Raw genomic sequence first — 11,500 nt, 5'->3', positions numbered from 1 at the left:
GAAGAAGAAGAAGAAGAAGAAGAAGAAGAAGAAGAAGAAGAAGAAGAAGAAGAAGAAGAAGAAGAAGAAGAAGAAGAAGAAAGAATTCCATACAACAGCAAAAAATGCAATATAATTGAAAGTAACAGATTGGGGAAGATATTTTGTTGACATCTAAATCTACAAGAAACTCTTGAAAGTTAAGGTGGATCTGAAAAGGCCATTTAAATAACTTAGCACTTATATAGTATTTGTAAACCACTCTCCTTTTATTCCCTTAACATTCCGGGGAGGTAGGGAGACTGACCATCTGGAAAAGGGGTCGGCAACCTTTTTGGCTGTGAGAGCCATAAACGCCACATTTTTTAAAATGTAATTTCGTGAGAGCCATACGGTGCTCACAGTGTGCGCTCCTGTAACAGTGCCTGAAAAAAAAAATTGACTTTATGGCTCCTACAGAAAGAGCCATATCTGGCCCTCAAAAGAGCCAGATATGGCTCGAGAGCCATACATTGCTGACCCCTAATCTGGAAGCTAGGCTATTACTGTCAACCTCATTTTATTGTTGGAGCTAACAGAGGTGAAGTGACTTGCCAAGGGTCACGATGACTTTGCTATTAAATGTTTAGGGCTGGATTTGCCCAAGATGCTCCTCAACCTTGGAGATAGTGCTCTATCTACAGTGCCACCTAGCTGCCCCTATTTTCTACAGAGGAAACACAAATAGTGAATATCATCATCAAAGTTACCCAAACTAAGACAGCTTTGAGTGCAACCTATCACGTTGGCAAACATTTTAAGTTACAGTCTCAATACTGATGGGGTTGTAGAAAAAATCAGGTATACGTTGTTATAAAAAACGAATAAGGTAATGTGAGTGGGTCAACAAAGGCAATTTGGGTGTGAGGAAGGATAAAGGGGATATTAGGTGATTATAAGGTGACTGGAGGAGGAAAGAAGGTAAGGGAAGATATGTAGGAGATAAAGGAAATGAGGTATGTAGGAGAGGGCAGCTCAAACAGGTTTATTCCCAGAGGCTTGAGACAGAGAATACAGTGAGGAAACTAGGGCCAGTAAGAAATGTTTAGGTTTGGCTGGAGGGTTTCTCTTGTTAGTTTTTAAACTCTCTTGAGGGAGGAGTTGAGAGGGCCCCTCCCTGCCAGTCAAACTGATGGCTGGAGGAAGTCTTGGGTAGGTACTTCCTGCCAAGATGGATGCCCCCGGTTCTCTCAAGAAATAAAAAGAAAATGATTCCTTCCCTCTTTAGTCCTTGTCTCAATTTTCAATACAATGATTCACCAGAGGCTTTGAGTAGGTAACAAGGGAATTTATTAATCTCAGGTTAGTCAGAGGGAAGAGGTTCAGGATTTCTAACTGCTGCTAAGGAGAGGGGTGATGGTGGGGGATGGGTTGCAGAGAGGTTTAGACTGAGAGAACCTGTTCTCCAAATCGGGAGATTTGACTGCCTTTTAAGTAAAGTCCTTATTAAATCACTAAAAATAGGGGTAACTTATTTGAGAATTCTCTACTTGTCTATCGAAACTAAAACCCACAATGTTCAGTCACCAAGCCCTCCCTTCCACCCAGGGCCCAAAGGAAATTTAGGGGAAGGGAAGGGAATGTAGATGGAGAGAACAGGGAGAGGTCCAGAGAAATGAGATAGGTTTAAATTTCCTCAAGACAAGATAAGCACAGGCCAAGGCCAAAGTAATTAGGTCAAAGCCAAGCTGAAAGGCCTAAGCCGAAAGGCTAAGCAAAAGCAAAAGCCTCCAGCCACAGCGAAAGCCAGAAGGCAAAAGCCTCGTCAGTTGGAACTTCACCTCTATTTATAGCTTTAAGTTCTAACTGACTTTCTGAAGTTTCTAATATGTTTAACTGACTTTTTGTGACCGTTAGAAATTACAGAAGCAAAAAGTTTCTGTTAGCCAACTTGCATTACAACGTGTTCATTCCTGGTAGAATTGCAAGCTTTTAGAAACTTGGAGAACAATGGGAGCTCATAGAATTACAAAAATAATCATACCTCTTGACCCAATCTTTCTATCATTGGGGTGTGTCCTCTAAAAAGGTTACCAAAAATAAGCCAAAAGAACTTACTCTTTAAAGGTTTTCTTTCAGACTCCCAGGCAGCATTCATTATAAGTAATTGGGGAGGGGGCATCTAGGGAGCTTAGTAAACTGAGAGTCAAGCCTGGAGATGGGCCATCCTGGGTTCAAATCAGCCTTCAGACACTTCCTAGCTCTGTGATCCTGGGCAAATCCCTTGACCCCCATTACCTAGCCTTTACCCCTCTTCTATGTTGGAACCTATACACAGTATTAATTCTTTTTTTTAAATTGTCGTTGAAACCCTTACCTTCTGTCTTAGAATCAATACTATGTATTGGTTCCAAGGCAGAAGAGCAATAAGGGCTAGGCAGTGGGGGTTAAGTGACTTATTCAGGGTCATACAGCTTGGCAGATTTGAACCCAGAACTTCCCATCTCCAGGCTTGGCTCTCAATCTGGAGCTACCCAGCTGTCCTCACAGTATTCATTCTAAGATGGACAATAAAGGTTTAAAGGAAAAAAAAAGTATCTGGGTAGGTGGGACTAGAAACCACTTAATTGGAGGAACCAATAAAAGAATGGTGAAATAAAGTACAAAACTTTAATATAATAATAATATAATATTAAATAATAATTTAATAATAATGCAATTAAGACCAAGTATGAGGAATACAAAGAAATCTGGTAACCTTTCTGAAATGATTGAAAATAGGAGGGAAAAAAGCAGATGTAAACAAATAGAAACTATAGTAATTATGACTATACAAGGAAAAATGAATGAGATGCAATCTTGTCAGAGATTTAGAGAGTGATGGAAAATTGCTATGCTGTTCTGTACATTGAAAAAAAGCTTAATAAATGTTTGTTGCCTAATTAAATGTAGTTACCCAGCAAGTTTAGTTAGTTATTTTGATGTCCAGTGTTGCTTTTAATAAAGCACTTAATTGAAATATAAATTATCAGTAATAACTTGTATCTTAGAGCACCTCAAGGTTTTCTCAGAGTTTTCCTCATAATGATGAGAGGTAAGTAGAGCAGGTATTATTATGCCCATTTTAAGGTGAAGAAACTGAGGTTCATAAAGTTGCCATTTTTTTGGTAGTATATCCACCTCAGCTCTGTGTAATTATGGGAATTAAATAAAGGGCTCAGAGATGGGATCATAACCCAAGCTCCACCTCCATTGGTTCTGGTTCTGGTTCTCCAGACCTAGAGAATTTTCTCCTTTCAGCTTATCTCCATTAAGAGTGTCTCAGTCTACTGGGTAATCTGCTCCAAAAAGGAACTTATTACCTTTCACTCCAAATAACCCTTTCCTCAGGAACACCTTAAAGCATTCACTCGTCTCAAACTCATCTCAGTCTTGCTATCAGTTCCTTCCTCCCTGGCTGTGGACCCCAGAAAAGAGACTCTTTGAATTGGAAAGTCTCTTCTCAGGAACTTCCCTCATCCTTTTGATGGAAATGGACCTTCCTGCAGGTAAATGATAAATAATGAAGATGATGCACTGCCCTGCCTTCCCTTCTTCCTCCCAGCCTGAGCTCTGAAGTCCTCATCCTCAGGGGGTTCATCAAAACCCAAGCAGAAATAGAGACACGTCACAGAAGGAAGGAAGCCCCCAGAGGCAGGGCAAGGCCACCTTCTCTGGACTGGAGAAGCCATGGAACCATGGAGTGTGAGGGATGGAATCCCTGATGGATGTTATCGACAGATGAGCAAACCCAGGTGTAAAGATGAGAGAGGATCATTCATATTAGAGGGGCAGCTAGGAGGAACCCTGGATAGAGCCCCAACCCTGAAGAAGGGAAGTTCTGGGTTCCAATCAGGTCTCAGACCCTTCCTAGCCAGGTGATTTTCCTGACTCCAAATCCTCCATTCAATCCAGTGGGCCACCTAGCTGCCCACAGTGTTCAGTAGAGCACGCATCTTTGCGTCAAAGGAGATAATAAATGAAAATGCCTGGTAATCTTTGCTGTGAGGCAGCATGTTTGACCACCTTAGGGAAGAATTCGGAAACTGGTAGATGTACAATTTTCCTTCAATATTAGGTGAAATATTAATTCAATATGATTTTGTGGGCTTCTTTGACAAGTTCAAGGTCTGCTGTGTTTGAAATTAGTACATATGAGACAGGCACATTTTATTTATTTTGCAAAAACCAAACTTGCATATGCTGAGGAATGGTTTCATTAAACATCCTTTATCAGTTTCCTCTTTATAAATTCTTTATAAGATCTCATCTGTCCATAGTACTGGAACATTCAGAATTTCAATGTGACAGGCCCTTGGAAAACCAGTTCTTCACCTCTCCTGCAGCCTATGACCCCAGTGGAGTATTCTCCCTTCAGATTGCTTTTGGCCTTTTAAATTCAAATAAAATTCAATTCTGGAAATGTATTTTAAATTCCATGCTCCTGGGAGGAGAGCAAAGAAACCAATCTTAGCTAAGAGCCAGCCCCTGCTCTCTTACAATTTAGAGATAAGTAAAGGGATAAGAAATAAACTGATAGATAGATAGATAGATAGATAGATAGATAGACAGACAGACATGGAGAGAGAAAGAGATACAGTATATACAGTATCAAATATACAGTAACAAAAAGGGAAAGAGTATTAGAGAAATATCAAGTTAGACCCAAGGAATGAAGGAAAGAAAGGTTATTACCATGGAGGATATCAAATAGAAGCCTTCCCAGAGGAAGAAGCATTTGAGATGGGCTTTCAAAGATGGGCAAGAATTCATCTAGGGAAAGAAGACACCCTGAGCATTGAAACCTAAAATAAAAGCATGGAGGTGGGGAGAATTTTTCTCTTTCAAGGTGATTGTTGAGTATTTAGAGTTCCAAGTTAATGTTTGTTCCTGGGTATTGGTGACAACCACTTTGAGCCTCAGTTTCTTTATCTGTAAAATGGGGGTCATAATCCTGCCTCATAAAGTCAATAGTATGGTTCAAATGAAATAATATTTGTGAATCTGCTCTGGGAAGTGCTACATAAATCTTCACATGAGAGAAAAGCACAGGACTTAGAGATGGAAGAACTGGATTCAAATCCCATCTTTGTCATTTACCATCTTTATCATTTTAAGCAAGTCTGTCACCTCTGAGAGACTCTGTTTTCTTACTTGCACAATGTGAGGGATCCCAAAATGGGGCTTCTGTCTCTGATATTAACAACAACAATAATAACAGCTAACAATTTTGGTGAGTCCAGTCTTATCATTTAATTGCTGTGGGAAACAAATATGGATTAATGATAGAGCAACGATTCAAAAGGGTTTAAATGACTGTCCCAGGATCACACATATACAGTATAAGTCAAAGGTTTGACCTCAGGTCTTCCTTAATGGGAAGCTGCCTCTCTTAATTACACTACATTTCTTCTCTGGGATAATCCAATAATAATAAATAAATTTTAAAATAGTAAAAATATTTCATCTAACTAGATCCTCACAACAGGGTAGCTAGTGGTACAGTGTATAGAACAACCAGTCTGTAGTCTTATCTTTATGAGATCAAATCTTGCCTCAGATAAGTAGGTATTTATTAGTTGTGGGACCCTGGATAAGTCATTTCACCCTGATTGCCTCAGTTTCCTCATCTGTCAAATGAGCTGGAGAAGGAAATGGCAAGCCATTCTAGTATCTTTGCCAAGAAAGCCCCAAATGAAGTAAAAAAGAATTGGACAAGAAAGAACAACAGACCTCACAACCACCTGTGAAATTAGTGCTAATATTTTTCTCTTTTAATAGATGAGGAAACTAAGGCTAAGAGAGGGTCCAAAGCAGGGCAGCAATGGATATCCTGAGTTAGTGGGTGTAACCTGGATGAAGACTTAACCAATGAGCCTGTAGTCAAATAGATAGAAAGAGAAATAGTAGAGCTAGCAGGGTCACAAAGAACTAGAGAAAAGAGAAATATTCAGCAGAAGCAGGTGAGAAACAATGTCAAAGACTGTAAAAGAGGTCAAGAATGTTGAAGATTAATTTATCACTGTGCCTGGCACCTAGTAAATGCTTAATCAATGCTCCTGATTCTGCTCATTTCCCTCTGGGTCAGTTTACTATCCAGATTTCTCTGATTGTCTCATTAATCATTTCTGATACTCCTTAATGTTTCATGCTCCATTATGATGATGTAGTGCTAACATCCTAATAGGGTGGGGGATGGAGAAGAAACACACATCCCTTGAGAACCTAATATCATCAAAGTGCATTGAGGAAGTTTAAATAAGATAAATAGAGGTCCTGGGGGTAAATTTATTCTGTTTGGAGGGTCTAAAGAGGGTAAAAAGAAGGGAGGATAAAAGGAGAAATATACTAGCAAAAGGAGGAAGAAGGGGGATGTCACTTCCTATTTCTCATTATTGAGGTGCATGATAAGAAAATATACACATGGAGGAAGGCAGACGGGCCAACCTATGAAACCAAGAGAAGAGTTTCCACACATCCTTTTGCTGTAAAATTATAGCATGTTTTTCAGGGAGATTGATAATTCTTAAATTCTTTCTCTAGATCTTTTTCTAGATCTAGATCTAGATCTAGATTATCTTTTATTTTTGTTTTATTTTTCCCCCCCAGTATTTTTTCATTTTTTCAGTTAACTGTAGAACCAATGTTTGATGATTGTTTTTTGACATTTTAAAATTCAGATTTTCTTCCTCCCTACCCTGCCCCCCTCTCTGAGGCAACAAATAATCTGATATAGTTTATATGCATATTTTCAAGCAATGCATATTCCCATATTGTTCATGTCATGATGGAAGACACATATCACATAGACAATAGAAGTCTCATGAAGGAAATGTAGTGGAAGATGGCCTCCTTTGACCTGCACTCAGATTCTAAAGGTTCCTTCTTTGGCCGTGGACAGCATTTTCATCATGAGCCCCTTGTGGTTATCTTGGACACTTGTTTTGCTGATAATTTAGTCCTTCACAGTTGCAGATCTGTTGTCTTTGATATTAAATATTTTATATCTCTAATATTTTTTCTTCTATTTGTCCATTTCTCTTCTCTTCTTTTATTTTTTGCTTAAATATTTTTTTCTTCTATTTGTTCATTTCTTTTCTGTTCTTTTATTTTATTTTATTTTTTTTTACCCTTGTACTTCGGTGTATTGTCTCATAGGTGGAAGATTGGCAAGGGTGGGCAATGGGGGTCAAGTGACTTGCCCAGGGTCACACAGCTAGGAATTGGCTGAGGCCGGGTTTGAACCTAGGACCTCCTGTCTCTAGGCCTGACTCTCACTCCACTGAGCTACCCAGCTGCCCCCTGTTCTTTTATTTCTTGCTGTCTCATAGAATGATTGATTTCTGTTTGATCTCAGCTAGTTTGTGAGGATTCCATTTCTTAGGTAAAATCTGCCATTTTCTCTTCCAATCTATTTAATCTCCCAAGTTTTTTCTCTAGGATTATTATTTCATTTTAAATTCTTGTGTCATTTCTTCTAGATACTCATGTAGTCAGGGGAAAATCCATCTTTTTCTTTAACTCTTTGCTTACAGACATATTATGTCATTATTTGGAATAATTTTTTATACTGGTTGATGTTTTCTTTGGTATACCCATCTCTTCAACTTTAGTTCATGAACTGGTGCCAAGTTCTGCATTCTACCTCCCAGGGCCTGGCCTACTTATATCTTGGAAGTTCAGGGAATTGGATCTGGCCCTCTATGGTGCCTGAGGACAGAATTTTAAGGACCTTGGTGTTCCTGGGCCTGAGATGTCTAGTTCTCAGTGCCTCTATTGGTTGCTGCTTGCCGATGCCATCTTTGCCCTTGGACTGTCTTAGGAGATCCCACTGCTTTGGATACCTGCAGACACAGAGCCTTGAAGGCTATACATGTTTCTGACTATGTCACATCAACCTGACACTCAAATTGATTGGGGCAGGGGATCCCTCTTCTATTGCCTGTGATCTTCTGTCTAGCTTTTTGTAGTTCATTGGTAGGCAGTGCCACTTACTGTAATTTCTCTTGATCATTTTTCAGTCTGGTGTGAACTTCAGGATTTGTTTGTTTGTTTTTAACCCTTCCCTTCCATCTTGGGATCAATACTAAGCATTGGTTCCAAGGCAGAAGAATGGTAAGGGCTAGACAATGGGAATTAAGTGACTTGCCCAGGGTCACCCAGCTGGGAAGTGTCTGAGACCAGATTTAACTCTTGGACCTCCCATCCCTTGGCTTGGCTTTCTATCCATTGAGCCACCTAGCTTCCCCAGATTTCAAGGTTTTGATAGAATTAGAGTAAGGGAAATGGGTATCCTGTCTCCCATTCAAACACCCATCTTGGCAGGAAGTCTGACCATGCCATTCCAAATTTTTATCTTCCTGGTCCCTTAGCAATCTAAGATATACAATATGTTCCATTCACAACACTATTAGACATGTAGGCAAAACCTACACGTAATGTTGTCATTTTACAGATGAGGAAACTGAAGATTAGAGAGAGTCACAGAGCTAGTAAGGAACTGGGTTGGGGAGAGGGGTAAATGGACCTACCTAGTGGATAGAGCAGCATATTTAGAGTCAAGAAGAACTAGGTCTACCTACCAATGCATATTCCACAACAATGTTCAAATCCCTAGTTTTTCATCTGTAAAATGAAAATAATAATACCGATAATACCAACTTGATAGGGTTGTAATAAAGCTCAAATGAGCTAATCTATTTGAATGCTTTGTTATATTTTTATTATATATTATTGATTTATTTTATTATATAAAGTTATATAAAAGTTTATTATATAAACTTATATAAAATGATTATTAAGTAGTAGATCCAAGATTCAAACTCACATCTTCTAATCCTTAGCACAGTGCCTGGTCCCTTGTCAGCCCTTGGTTGGTTGATTAGTTGATTGATTGTTGTCTGTTGTATGCTTGAAAAAAAACATCACAATAATGTCTTCTGGCTTGAACACAAGAGATCAATGAACTCCCCAAGAAAAAATCCCCAGGGCCAGAAGGATTCACAAGTGAATTCTATCAAACATTTAAAGAACGACAAATCCCAACACTATATGAACTCTTTGGCAAAATAAGCAAAGAAGGAGTCCTGATTTGAGCATAAATTGGATTTAAAGTGACGCAGATTTGTCCAGAGTTGTCAGCCTCACTCTCTCTTCCAGAGTCATCTAGGTCCAGTGACAAGACAAAAACCAAGACAACTGGCAATTGCCCAGGATGCAGGGGATGACCTTTGCATCTTCAAGTTCTTAGACCAAGCTCTAGGAACGCCATGGTGCCTGCTCCAGCCACTTTCATGGCCTTTGGAACAATTTGTTCTCATCCACCCCTTCTTCCCATACTTGGGGTAGTCAGCACCCTAATCTCTGACAGATCTGAAAGCTGTCAGTTACCTTTAATCTGCTGAGATGGTTTACTGGGATGTGGACATGGCACATGTGACAGCTTCTGGGAGCCACATGTGAGAGCTGGGGGTCAAGTAGTTACAGCCCTGAATAAAGGACTGGACAAACTCTCACACCAGACGTACTTGAGTTCCCTGAATACCCTCTACACACTGGCTAGCACTTAATAAGTGCTACTTGACTGACATTCTCAAACCATCCTTCTTTTTTGTTTTTCTTTCATATATTTTACTGTGAATTTGACAAAAAAGAGAAAATCTCCCTATACAAATACATTTAAACATAAAATTTCTATTATAGCTTACTTTTTTTTTTTAATTTTTAAACCCTTAACTTCTGTGTATTGGCTCCTAGATGAAAGAGTGGTAAGGGTAGGCAATGGGGGTCAAGTGACTTGCCCAGGGTCACACAGCCGGGAAGTGTCTGAGGCTGGATTTGAACCTTGGACCTCCTGTCTCTAAGCCTGACTCTCAATCCACTGAGCTACCCAGTGTAATATGGGAATAAAGCAAGTGGATAGGGTTTGTGGGTCCTTAGGTCAGTAGGTGGGAAAGGAGGGTGCAATAGTGGAGGTAATAGATTGAGGTGGTAGGAGAGAATGGCTGAGTTTAGGGAAATATAGGATGATGAAGTATAAAGAGCGGCGAGGGGAGATGATGAGGTAGTTGGGCAGGCAGCTGCAACAGGGAGACACAGATTGGGTACACAGGCTGAGACAGAGGACACTGAAGGGAAACAGGCTGAACCCTTCAGGTAGGAAGGGCACTTCTACAGACAAAGGTCAGGGCCAGTCAGAAATGGTTTGAAACTGACTAGAGGGCTTTCTAGTCAGTTTCTCAGGTTCACACAGACACAGTCCGGAGGCTCTTCCCTGTCTGTGAAATAGACGGGCTTCTCAGAGGAAGTCTAGAGATCACCACTTCCTCCAAGATGGACACCTCCAGCTCCCCTCAGGAAACAAAGAGAAACAATTCCTTTCTCTCCTTATCCCTCTTTTATTGTTCAACCAATGATTTAGCAAAAGGTTTGATTAAATAACAACAGGGTTTATTAAGTTTCAGGGTTGATTATAAAGGACAGAGGGATACAAGGCTTCTCTAACAACCTCCTAGGGAGAAGCTCCAGGTGGGGGAGGGACACAGGAATGGCATGGACTGAGAAAGAGCCTGCTTTCACTCAGCCCTGGGAGGCTTTGTTACCTTTAAGGTTAGGGAAGTAATAAACAATGAATCAGGAGATAGTTTGTATCAAGGGTAAGACCTACTTGTCTATGGGGAAAACTAAGTCTTCAAAGTTTGATTGCTACCACCCAAAATCCACCCTTCTCCCAAAATCCACAGGAAATCAGGAAAGGAAATGGGGAATGAAATAGGGAAGGTCAGGGAGATCCAGAGGAATTAGCTAAGCTACGAAATCTCAAGAGAAAAGCACAGATTCAAGGCCAGGTTTCAGCCCAAAGGCCGAACTCAGTTGCCCCCTCCACTCTGTCCAAGCCTCAGGGATCAATTGCTCTTAGTCAGGGTTCTAAGCCCTCTTAACTGTCAGAAATTCTGCAGTTAGCATTTTGCAGGGTTGATTGCACCTCTGCACTACATTTTGCTCATTTCTCTTTTTCTAAATTTGCAGCTTGCAACATTTTCTGGTTACTAAGATCTAAGGGATTACTACTCTTATTCTAAGCTAAATTTTAAGCTCTTATCCCTAACTAAGTTTGCAAAATAATAAAAAGGGTTGCTATCTCCTAAACTATGCTAAGACTAGACTAAGCTAAACTAGGACGGGTTATGGTAAAGGCATAGGAAAGGAATGGGGATTTAAATTTTGCAAAAAAAAATTTGAACAGAAAGGAAAAGCAAATTAAATGTAAATATTCACAAACATTCTTAAAGCTAACATTTGCTAACTAGAACAAAGTAATGAATTCTATCTATGTATCTATCTTATTTTATGAACTAACAAGAAAAATATTAACTAAGAAAAAATTTTGCAATCTAAGCTCCTAAATTCTAGTTCACTTTCTAAAGTTAGTATATGAATATGTTAGTACACTTATGCCTATGTTAGAAATGTTAGTAAGAATAAGTAAGACTATAATTATTTG

This window comes from Gracilinanus agilis, chromosome 2 (genome assembly GCF_016433145.1).
Source record: "Gracilinanus agilis isolate LMUSP501 chromosome 2, AgileGrace, whole genome shotgun sequence".
Classification (NCBI taxonomy): Eukaryota; Metazoa; Chordata; class Mammalia; order Didelphimorphia; family Didelphidae; genus Gracilinanus; species Gracilinanus agilis.
The sequence above is the reverse complement of the archived record's forward strand: the minus strand, read 5'-3'. Positions refer to the sequence as shown.